The following is a 12,859-nucleotide window of genomic DNA, read 5'->3' as shown; positions in this document are numbered from 1 at the left end:
CTATATATGGAATCACTCTAATCTGTGAAACAATAAAGCTAATTTTATAGTCTTGAGTCTTTTTTTTTATTTCATTGCAAAAGTGATGGTGGTGTTATAGTGCCCTAGGGATACGGATCTAGTATTTCCTTAGAGAGTTCAGAGATGAACTCATTCTAAATAACTGTTTCCAATGATGGTAACTGCAATAATTTGGGGGTGACTAGGTCTTAAAACTTGTTAAAATATTAGTTTCTATCAGTGCCTAAAAGACTGCTCCCTCTCTAATTTTGCTTCCTTTCTAATAAAAAATAAAATAAATAAATGACATCCCTGCTGCATCTTTTTCTTTTGCCCAGATGCTCTATCGATCATTTCATTTTAGTCAATGATTAAAGATCAAGTAATTATTTAACAACATCCCTTCAGCACCTCAGTCCTTACCAAAGTCTCTTACATTCCATTGCTTTTTTACTTTGATGGATTAAAAGAAAGAAATCACATAATTATATAAGCCTTAAAAACTAAAAGCACCAGTGTGGGAGTGATTATAAAGAAACACAATTTAAAATCCACACAGTAGAGAGATATGCAGCCAAGGACAGCCGTTGTCCTTGAAGCCCTTTCCTGGGGAAACCATCCACACACACACAAAGTGGCTGCCGTAGCTCCAAACCTCCTACCAGCATTTTTTATTGGAACCTGCTCTTTTGGAATCTTGACTCATTCATTGCAACCTTCTCAGTGGTGACAAGATGCTGTTCTGTGAGTGAGAATATGACAATTGGAAATAAAAAAGGCTGGTCATAGAGTAGGAAGTCAAATTTGAGGATGCTGTTTGGGCAAAAACAAAACAAAATGTTTTCCAGAAAGTGCAGTGATTTGGAACATCCTGATGAAGCTCATCAGTAGGACATGTTTTATTAATTTTAATTTGCACGTAATTTCTCAAACACATATTATTTTCTACTCTATTTCCTCAAGCATCTGCTTGTCCTTGTAGGGTGACCTTGGCCGAGAACTGAGCTATCCATGTCCAAGACTAACACAGCTTTGCCTTCACCACACCATGGCTTTGGGGCTATGAGTATGGGGATTTGTCACAGCAGCATTTGACCCTGGGCTGGAAACACAACATCCTGGCAGCCATAATTCTCTTCTCAGAAATCCTTGATTTTGTTCACCTGCCTTCAAATATGTCAAACAAACCAGTTTCATTGTTTAATTTTTCATGCAAAAGTCCATATTTTTCCCAGAAACTTTTACCTTGTTTGAGGTTCCCCCCAACCAAATCTTCTACCTCTTTATTTGAACTTAACACTTCCATTATAATGCCTTGCAAGCAGCATATCTGAGGGTCCCAAATGTGTTTTCACTGGTCCCAAGGACCGCTTTCTATCCCTTGCTTGGTTTGCCTCTATAATAGTCTAGCAGACATACCGCTCCTGACAGCGCACCTCCCTGTCAACTCGGTTGACATGTGGTATAGAGGTCTGCCACAACTCTGCTACAGACAGCAGACTCGGTTTCACACCAACACAGAACTGTGTGTTTTCCTCACCCCTACCCACCACCAATCTGGGTGACCTGCTGCACGTGAAGCATGTGGCCAGCATACTCTTCTGCTCATGCAAGCCACACACACACATACACACACACACACATACACACACACACCACACACACACACATACCACACACGCACACACATTCACACACACACACATACCACACACACACATACCATACACACAGACATACACATACCACACACACACACACCACACACACATCTCATGACTTCTGGTCGCACCTTTGATTTGCAGAGAGCAAACACTACTCACAGGGTTCTGAATGCTTCAAACAACTTCAAATATTGAATAGTCCATTTCATACCAAGGAGGGAGGTAGGAAATGTCTAATTCTCTATACTTTAGAGGAGAAGGCCCTCCTGCTCCCTGAGGTTCAGTGCCTCCCCCAGGGCGATGCAATGAGCCAATGCAGCGATCTTGGTCTTTTCTTTCTGATCTAGTGTTCTATCCTCCGAATTTACAACGTGCGACTCTCATTGTGGAGGTGATTTATAGGTGAGATGGGTCAAAACTAGGGCTAACACCATGGCAGAATGGATCACCCAGGGGAAGCACGGGGCTGGCAGGCTGGAAGAATTATATGAAGGCCTAGCATGCTGCCGGGGTCTGCTATTCAGGAGCTGAGCTCAGGCAGTAAGTGTCCAGAAGGTAGAGGCCACATGAAGCCATCAGTCTAGCAGGAAAGGCAGAAGGGTACGAATGCCACTCACCAACATTGAAACAAGAGCTATCAGCCTGCAGTTCATCTAAGTAGGGCAAACAGTCACCCAAGGCATAGACAAGGGGGTGGCTAGGATTAAGAAATCCCAGAGGAAGGTCGTGGTGACCAAGTAAATGTACCTTGTTTGGTTCAAAGTTCCCCACATTCATTATGATTGTATCACATCTCCTTAAAACAGGCAGGCATTGTTAGGACCCCCATTTTATAGATGATAAAACTGAGACTCAGAGAAGCTCAGTAATTTTTCCAAAGTTACAGAGCTGGTAAGTGACAGAGCCAGGAGTAAAACCCAGGGCTGGCCAAAGCGAAAAATAGCCTGTCTTCTACCCCGAGCTCTGTCGCAGGTAGGCCATTACCCAGGACGCCCAAAGAAGCCGGGCCAGGGGGTGTGGAAGCATTTGCTTGACTCTCAAGTGTTTATCAAATGAAAACCAAACTGTGGTTGAGTTGCTCTGTCGCCCCAGACCTGACCCATGGGTGTTGAATTAATGCTAAAGAGAGGCAATGCAAATAGTAAGGCTTTTGCTAGAGTGGATGGAGCAGGGACTTTCCAACTGATCGTTTTGCTGAGCTCTGGAAACCTGATTTGTAAGGATTTATACTGGGCTCTTCAGTGAAACTCTAAGATACGTAATCATTTTCAGGCCTTGGCTGATTAAGCCCAGAGATGAAGAGAACTTTGTAGAGATGAGCAAATATTAGAGAATCAGCTTTCTGGAATTTGATACCGAGCAGGGGCCTGATGGGGGTAAGAGAGTGGCCCTAGCCCACGCAGTCACTGCTGTGACAATGACCAGGGAGAGGGCAGGGACGGTCGGAACCCAAACACCAAGGAAAGCTAGGAACGCAGGGCCAGGGTGCAAGGCAAGCTGACTATAGACGGAGGGTTCCTGATACCAGGGCAGAGCAGCCTGTGCATCTCCCCATTTCATGGGCAGACAGGTAAAATGAGACACAAATGGGAGAAAGTGTGGCGTATGCATGCACAACCAAGAATGAGACCAGGGAGTGACGTGTGAGGAGCGGGGACCCAGGCCCAGGGCCCCACATCAGGGGCAGGACCAGCTCCTGGAAGGGTGAGTGAGGAAGGGAGGCAAGGCACGACCTTGTTTCTGGGCAAAAACTAAGTCTGGAACTCGAGCACAAGGATGCTGGCCGAGACGGAATGGAAGGGGGGGAAATCCTGGGGCTTCCTCACGGGAAAGAAGGGTCCAAGGAGAGCCGGACTGGGGATAAGGTGGACTTGGCAAGGAGCCATAGCCTCTTCATGTCCCCTGAGCAGGAGTCGGGGTAGAAAACCACAGCACATGCGCCAGCGCTCCCCAAGACAGAGGGTGGGGCCCGGGAGGCGAGCAGAGCCTTCCGGCCTTAGGTGTGTAGTTTGTTTAATGTTTACTCAGCCAAACTAGACTCTTAACAGTCACCTGATTACCAAGTGGGGCCCTTAGAGTGTTGTGGTGTCCGCATTAATATTGATTTGGCAACATTCGTTGTGCTACGGAGATAAAAGCAAGTTTCTGAAGGAGCCATGTGATTTGTTTTTCTTTCCTAGGGCCGCTGTAACAAATTACCACAAACTAGGTAGTTGAGAACGACAGAAATTCATTGTCTCACAGCTCTGGAGGCATGAAGTCTGAAATGAGGGGTCGGCAGGGCCCTGCTCCCTCTGAAGCCTGTAGGGGAGGACCCGTCCTGCCTCTTCCAGCTTCTCAGAGCTCCAAATGTTCCTTGACTTGTGGCAGCATAATTCTATCCCCTGCCTCCATCTTCACGTGGCCTTCTCTCTGTCTCTTCACATCATCTTCCCTCTGTGTGTGTCTGTCTCTGTGTGCAAATGTCCCCTTTTTATAAGGATACCAGTCTTATTGAATGAGGGACCGTTTAATGAGCTCACTTTAATTTTATTACCTTTTTTTAAAGACCTTATTTCTAATTAAGGTCACACTCTGAGGAGCTGGGAGTCAGGACTTCCACATATCTTCTTGAGGGGACACGATTCAACCTATAACACAATCCTGCCGTATCCATGTCATCACAGATGGCCTACAGTCAACCCTTCTTCTAGTCTCCTCCTTGGAAAAGGTAAGCACCCCTCCTCTACGGCAACTGTTCTGGGTTTCCTAGTCCTGCAGAATGGACAGACAAAGCCACCCCGTCGCAGACCTTCCATCCTGGTTTGATCATAACTGTGTGGAAGCCATGCCAGTGGACACTCTTAGGGACTCCTTCTGAGAGGGTGTCTGGTTCTCAGTGTAGAGAACAAAGAGTTTTCTCCCTGGGAAATTAACTCCACTGTGTTTTCCACAGGAGGACTTTTTCACCCTGGTTTGCAAGTGGCCAGAAGCTAGTTTCAACCTCTACAGGTTAATCATACGCTGGGCTTCCCCTTCCAACTGTTTTCATAAAGTGCTTGCTGACTTCCCAAGACTTAAAAGCACTTGACCTTTAGATACACTTCATAATTCTGTCTGTCATTTGGTGGCATGTGTGTCTCCTACTATAAAGGTTGGGAAGAGGCCTTCCTTTGACTGGGCATGTTTCATTGTGGAGACTGTGCAGCCGTCACCAGTTCACAGGCTGATATAAGCCTGGTGGGCCTTCATCCTTCACCATTTGGTTGAATCAGGTAGCACCACCTTGTTGAGAACAATGCTCTTGTACTTTGGTTTCCGTCCCAAACCATCTCCTCCTCCAACGCTGGAAACCTGAGACGCCCCCTTGTCTTCTCTTGCTCCATCAACACAGGTATCTAATCCCTCACCAATCTCTGCCCACACCACCCTGAAATGGCTCCCAAGTCAGTTTCTTCTCTTCCATTCTAACCGCTTCTCCTTTAGCTCAGGCCGCCATCCTCTTTCACCTGGTTTTCTTGAGAAGTTTTATGCTGGCTGTACCGCCTCTAGTCTTTCTCCCTTTTAATCCACCCGCCACACTGTACACAGTGGTCATTCCAAAATGGGTCAGATTAAAATCTGATCATATTCCTCCCTTACGCAGAACCTGATTCTTCATAATAAAAGCCACATGGCTTAGCGTGGGGTTAATGGCTCCTCTTGACCTGGCCCCTGAGTGCCTTCTCTCTTGTCACTCTGTCCCTCAGCATTCTCTCTTCAAGCATCCTGAACTATTAGCGATTCCCTAAATGCTTCCTCCTCCTTCCAGCCTTTGAGGTTTGTTTATGCTCTTCCCTCTGTCTGAGAAGTCCCTGGCCAACTTCTGCTGGGTCTGCTGGCTGCCTTGTGTAAACGGCTTTCTTGACGGCGCCTATGATGCTCCTGATAAGGGATCTTGGGCACTTTATTGACTCTCTGCCTCTCAAGTGGTTTCCCTGACGTCATGACAGCTTACCAAGCCTCTAAATAACATTCCACAACTGCCCAGCTGTATCTTCGGGGCCAGCCTTGCAACCGGGCTGTTTCCAAGCCCTGGTTCCCTTAGGCAAGTGACTCAACACTGGTTCTTCTAATGAGACTAGGGTTGGGTGAGGTGAGATAATGAGACATTTGCCTCAGGTGCAAAGTGTAAGGGGTGCTCAAATATTAAGCAATCAATATTTTGAAGCAATATTTTTTTTTAAATCAAAAGTAATGTAAAAAAAAATCCCATATGGACAAACCATCAAAATTTTAAATAGGTAGGATCAGTAACAGTGCTCAAAGGAAAACTTATGGTTTCAGGTGTTTATTTTAGAGAAGAAGAAAGATCTAAAAATAATTTCAGCTCCAGACTCAAAAAGTTAGAAAAATAAAAGTAAATTGAAACCAAAATAAATGGAAAGAATGAAATACTAAAACAAGATGTCAAATCAATGAAATAGAAAATACAGAAACAATAGTTCTGTTTGTGGTAACAAACGTACACTACCTCAGAGAATAGGTATATACGCTGGAAAAAAATACATAAAATCAACTACCCAAGGACTCTATAGAGTGAATAAAAGTAAGTAAATTTCTGAGGTGAATTAAAACTCACAGGAAGTTATGAGCATGGAGGAAGTTTCCATCTTTTCAGCCTTGTCCTAAAGACAACTGCAGTTGTGGTATGTCAGAGGTCAATTAAAACTCTAATAAAAAGGCATCATTTTTCTGACTCAGGAAGAAAGGAAGGTGTTCAGGGTAACCAGGGCTACTGGAGGGTGAGGGGAATCCAAGGAAGGAAAGAACATGAATTGGGAATCCCTAATTCTGTGCATAAACTCTAGAAAATCTGTGGGTGACCACTGAACCGTACACACATGGGGCAGACTTCAAAGTCCACACTGAGAACAAGCTACTGCATAACCAAGCACAGGTAACATCAAGTTTGAAGTTTAACTCTAACTATGTTGATTGCCTGCTTTTAAAAGAAAAACATTAACACGCTTTATGGGAACAGAACTCAGAGTCCCTAAAACATGTTTTTGACAATGTTCAGGATACAATTCAAAATTAAACAACATAAGAATCAGGACTATGTGACCTACTCTCAAAAGAAAGACGATTAACAGAGGTCAACCCTAAGATGACAGTTGTTAAAACTATGCTCAATGAGGTTGAGAAAATTCAATGGTAATGAATAAAAAATTTAAAAAATTAAAGCTACCTCAACAGCGACATGGAATATATAAATAAGAACCAAGTTGAAATTTGGGAATACCCCGAAAATAAAATATTTGGAATAAAAAATTTACTACATGGGTTGAATAGCAAAATGGAAGTGAAAGAGAAAAGGATACGTGAACTTGAATATAAATCAGGAAAATTATCCAAACTAAAGATGAGAGAGAAAAAAGACTTCAAAAAAGTTAACAACCCCATGAGGCTTGCGGGATCATCAAATGTCAAATGTCTAAAATGTGATCCACCTATACGATGGAATATAATAAAAATTAGTGGTCTACTGATAAAGACAACAGTATAGGTGAATCTCAAGTCATTAGGACGAGGAAAAAAAGCCAGACCAAAAAAAAGATGCACTATATGATGACATCTATAGAAAATTCTAAAATATTCCAAATAATGTACAGCAACAGCAAGCTAGTCACTGGCTGCCAGGGACGGAGAGAGAAATGGACTATAAAAGGGCACGAGGAAACTTGGGGGTAATGGAAAGGTTCTGAATTTTTATTGTGGTGATGGGTCATAGGCCTGTACATCACCCAAAACTAAATTCTAGAGTTCGGCTGTGTGACATACGCATAGTTAACATTATGGTATTGTGCACTTTAAAATAGGTTAATAGGCTAGATCTCATGTTAAGTGGCCTTACCAAAAACAAAACAAAACAAAACAAAACAAAAAACCACAATAGATCGCAAGGAAATCTTTGGAAATGATAAACAAGTTTAGCACTTTGATTGTGGTGGTAATTATGAGTGTATGCATACGTTCAAACTCATTAAGATGTAAACATTAAATGTGTGCAATTTTTCTGTCTGTGCAACGTCTTATGTCAATTATACCTCAATAAGCTAAACACACACACACACACACACACACACACACACACACACACACACACACCAGGACAATTTAAGTAGATGCTGTTATTTTATCTAAATTTTACCTCAACAAATTGAATTAAAGAATTAATATACATACTAATCACTAGAGAGCTCATTAAAATGGAGATTCTGATTCATTAGATCTGGGATGTGTCCTGAGATTCTGCATTTGTGACCCGCTTCCAGGTGACGCCCGAGCTGCTAGCCTGGAGTTCCACACTCAGAGGAGCCTGAGACTAGGAGTCTTCGATCTAGATAAGACTCCAAGAAGACTCCTGACTGGTATCATAAAATTTCAAAGCTTCCTGTTGCCTCAACAACCCACAAACAGGCTGGGAGCCTGTATACCCCACCTCGGTGACCAGGTGTACCAGGGTGACGAGGCTGGCCCTGCCAGGCTTCTTGTCCTCCTCTGTGACAAATGCAACAATGAAATCCCCTCACACCTTTTGCTTGCGAACTCACCTGACTCCAATCAAGGCACTTGCCCCTGGGTCCTCTCTCTCTCTCTCTCTCTCTCTCTCTCTCTCTCTCTCTCTCTCTCTCTCTCTCTCGGCCCCTCCCATGTGGCCTCCTGCGTGGAATGTCGTGTCTCCCTGCCTACGGCCTGTGAGTATAAGTCTCTTTCATTTTTGTTCACTCCTCTCTGGTGTTATTCCATGTCCACACCAGACTGATCATCAAAAAAACAAAACAAAACAAAACAAACCTAGAAAACCAGTGTGAGTAACATAATTACTATTCCTTACAATACCTGATTCCTCACTTGGGCTGAGAGCAAGACACCAGGGCCCCATGGTGAACCCAGGGCAGCAAAGCTTGTGGAAGTTGGAAGCTGAGAACAGAGAGCCACCGACGTCTGAGTGACACATGGGCGGTGTCTGTGATGGTACACAAGCCTTTCAGGGCAGCCACAGGAGGAATTTCCCGAACAATAAGGTTGTTGTTGATGGCAGGAACAGATTATCAGTGAAGACAGAACTAAACTGGTATAACAAGGGCCTTCAGCGTAGGCTGCCCTGAGGCAGGGGGCTGGACTGGTTGACCTCTCAGAGCCCTCACATATCTAGGAATCTACCTCAGTGAGTTTGGAGTCCTTTAGGATCTGTGGGTTCCATGTGGAGGATCAACTACCAGAGCAGCTGATCTGAGGGGACGTTGGCCACACCCACTTCCCAGTAGAGGGCAACACGGCTTAGAAACAGCCAGACACGAATATAATATTGACTGTCAACTGTAACTGAATAATAATAATAATAATAATAATAATAATAATAATAATAATAAACAGCCTGGACAGCTTCCTGGTCTTCCCACTTCTCTTACTGAATAGTATTTTGGTGAGCTGAGTGTAAATGAATGAGAAACACATGGATTTAATTTCCCTTGAAATTAGGGATGGGTGAGCCCAGCCAGCATGGAATTGCTGAATGTCTCAAACTACTTTTTCAAGTGCTTCGGTTCAGAAAAAAAAATGAAACTAAGGTTCTGCAAAGCACATTTCCTCTCATTTGTAGGAGACTTCACTTATTTTAAGGGGACTTTGATCTGCATATTTCAACTTCTTTACACTTCACTTATCAAAATGTTTAATAAAGTTTCCTGGAAGTCTAAGAAATATTTTATAACCTTTTTTTTGTTTTCAAATTTTATTTAGGAAAAAAAAAAGCAATGGGAAAGGTTAGAAAATGTGTATGCCAGACAATGTTTTGTTTGGGTTAAAGTTCACACTTGTAGGCAATTCTAAGACCCAGAATTAAACCCATATTAGGTAGTGCAGGCCTAATGTGCTAGAGGGATATATTTGAAAATCTCTTGGAAAGTAAGGGGAAATATGGGATTCTGGAAAATACAATATAGTGTTACCGAGCTCTGGGCTTTCTCTAGTTATCAGGTGGTGTATCTCTGGCAGCCATAACGCAGTGGAGCATCCTAGCATCACCCACCATGATCTCCACCATTCTCCATGTATCTTTTTTTAATAAGACACATGATAAAGGAGTTGCTTATGGAAAGCTTAGGCATGGATGGGAGAAATGTGTCACAGGAGGTGGGCAGGGAAACACACAGCGCCATCTTTGTTTCAGGGATATGCCTCAGACCACAAACTCATGTGTGAGTCCTAAAGAGCTGTTTTCACTTAAAGCTCAGCTTGAGGTCCCAGGAGGCCAAGTGAGACACAAAGGGGAGAGGTGCAGTCATCCCCCCTTTCATGGAGCACTGTTTGCTTTGTGCTGGATGCACAGTGCTCGTCGGACCCCACCTGGACCTTAGGGAAGGGCTCAGAGTGGAGCTGTACTGCCCAGCAGGAGGAGAGAGAGCATATTGACTCAGGTACCTATCTGATACAGCTTGTCTCAGGTGTCTGGGGGACATGCCCTGGGGAGTCCCAGAACAACAATTTGTGGTGTGGACTTTATACAGGGAACAATTAAAGTTATGGACAAAATCTAGAGAATAAGGTTGATTATGATTAATATATCCCCCATTTGAATCTTCAGGCTGGTGTACAAAGGGCAGACACAGATTACATATCTCTGTAAAACTATACTTATTCTGGCTTTAAAATTAGAAGTCCCCTGTAGGGTTATCTGCAGTGAAACAGCAGTTGTCAATATTCTTTGGATTCCCCAATATCTCCCTGTCTCCTTTGTAGCTAGGTTGGGGACATGTGATTAGTTCCAGCCAATGGAACACGAGCATGAATAACGTGTGTCCCTTTTTGACCAAGACAGTTAATTCTTTCATTCCTTGCTTCCCTTCCCTCAGTGACCTTGGACGATAACCTGTCCAGATGGCCTAGGTATATTGGACTTCTTGCAAAGGAGAACCAATCCTTTATTCTTTTAAGCCACTGGGATTTGTGGATGGAGGGAGACTTACTTGTTACAGTAGCTGGTATTAACTAGTCTGATGAGCACAAGCTGTAAACTTTGAGGTGCTCACTTAAGACATGTCATAATCATGTCCTGAAAGTAATAAAACTGGTGATTTTAGGCTAGATTCTTAGACATTTTTGAGAATGTAATGGTGCATTGTATTAGTTATCTGTTGTTGCGAAACAAATTATCTTGAACAGTTGTGGTTTACAACGACAAGCATTTATTACCTCAATGTTTTTGATGGTCATAAATGTGGGAGTGGCTTAGTCAGAGGACCCAAAGTCCCTCATGGGGTGCAGTCAATGCATTGGCAGGAGCTAGAGTCATCTGAAGATTTGATCGGGGCTGGAGGATACATTGTGGATAAGAGGAATAGGTTTCTCACAGGTTATTAGCTGGAGTCCTTAGTTCCTCACCACATGGGTCTTTCCATAGTGATTCTCATGACATGGAAGCCAGTATCTTACAGAGAGAAAAATCAAACAGGAAACCACCCTGCCTTCTACTGCCTTGCCTCTCGTGTTGCACACTGTCCATTTCAATTTTTTTTTTCTATTCATTAGCAATAAGCCACTAAGTCCAGCCCACACACAGGAGGAGGGGAATAGGTTCCACCTTTCCAAAACTTTCAAGGTATCTGTGGATGTATTTTAAAACACACACACACACCCCGTTACCCCAGAACAGGATTATTGATAGCTGAGGGAGATGGGATAATGAGTTGCATCTAAAATGGGGTGGGGAAGGGCTTCAATGATCCATCATATTAATAGATCAGGCTAATGAAGTGTAATGATGTGACTGTTCCTTTCTTACAATATTCCCTGGTCTCATGAGCAAATGAAGGGAGCCCAACTCATTTTATTCAAACTGAGTAGACTGGGCCCCTGGCCTAAAGCTACATACTGAGGTGCCAAGGTGAGCATTGGAGTCTTCCTGGTCATTTACTCCTGTAGATTACAAGCTGCATTTGACATGATGCAGAGGAAATTAATTTTCATGAAACAGGGGTCCTGGTTGTGTAGGCAGGTAGAGTTACAGCATCCCTGTCCTGTAACCACCACCTGCCAACCTTATGGTTTGCCCAGCGTGATACACCATGTTGATCACTGGTACAACCCTGGGAGTTTGCATAGGTGGGTAGGATAAAACAGGAGAGAATTGGATAGATAAAGTAGAAAGACCAACTCTTCCCTTTGCATAAAACATGGTGGGCAGGTGAAGCTGGTCTTGATTTAAGCCCAATGGCAGGAAATGGCAATTATGCTGGAAATAGTGTCTCCATGAGGGTTGGGATTGTCCTTTACTCCTCTGTCCACAGCGTCTATGACAGTGAGCACTATAGAGTAAGCAGCTTGCTGAATTTTTTTTTTTAAATTTATGGATGAGCGAACACTCACCCTGGAAGAGATGAGAGCAGGACTAGAGGGTAGTGGAATTTCTAAGTCTGTTTGGTTGCTGATGCCAGAAACTTCATCAGTCCAGGCATACTGGTGACAGGCCTGCGCCCTGAGGAAATGCTTGTGTGAGTGCCTATAAAGGTGTCACATTGGGGTCCAATCCAACTGGAGGGTGGCCCAGCCCTGCTGAGCCCACTGTGGGATCTGCACCAAGTGGCCAGGCAAGGGCTATAGATGAAGACTCAGTCAAGCCATGACTTCTTTTCAGGCTGATGGTGTTTCAGCTGCCAGACACCATATGTGGCTTCAGTTGCCATAGAAATCAGCTACTGGAGACAGCTGGAGAGTGTGGTCAAGCTGGACATGTCCCATTAGCCTTCCAGGCCCTAGGAGCCGTTGGCAGCAGTGCGAAGGCGATATCCACCCAGAGTTGAACATGCACATGAGCAATGCAGCAATGCTCATTCTGAGCTGCCAGGAGCAGGGTTGTGAAGTTCCGCAGCCTCCAGGGAGCGTAGCTCGGTTTGGTCTTCTCTTTCTAGAAATACACAGATAAGGAGCCAAGGGAAGGGTGACCTTCCTTCTCATCTGGGCATGTGTGGCCCTGGCTGTTAAAGTTGAGACACCAGACTGGCGAAGTATGACGTCCTGGTTGAGATACAGTTTTATTTGTATTTAAAAAGGACTTTTAAATGGAACATCGGCCCCAGCACAGGTTTTATGTGAAGCAGAGCCAGGGGGCCACCAGTGGCATGGAGCTCGTGACAATTAGGACCTACAATTAGGACCACTGGCTTTCTTGT

The sequence above is a fragment of the Hipposideros armiger genome, unplaced genomic scaffold (assembly GCF_001890085.2).
Source record: "Hipposideros armiger isolate ML-2016 unplaced genomic scaffold, ASM189008v1 scaffold_246, whole genome shotgun sequence".
In the NCBI taxonomy this organism is placed as follows: domain Eukaryota; kingdom Metazoa; phylum Chordata; class Mammalia; order Chiroptera; family Hipposideridae; genus Hipposideros; species Hipposideros armiger.
The sequence above is the reverse complement of the archived record's forward strand: the minus strand, read 5'-3'. Positions refer to the sequence as shown.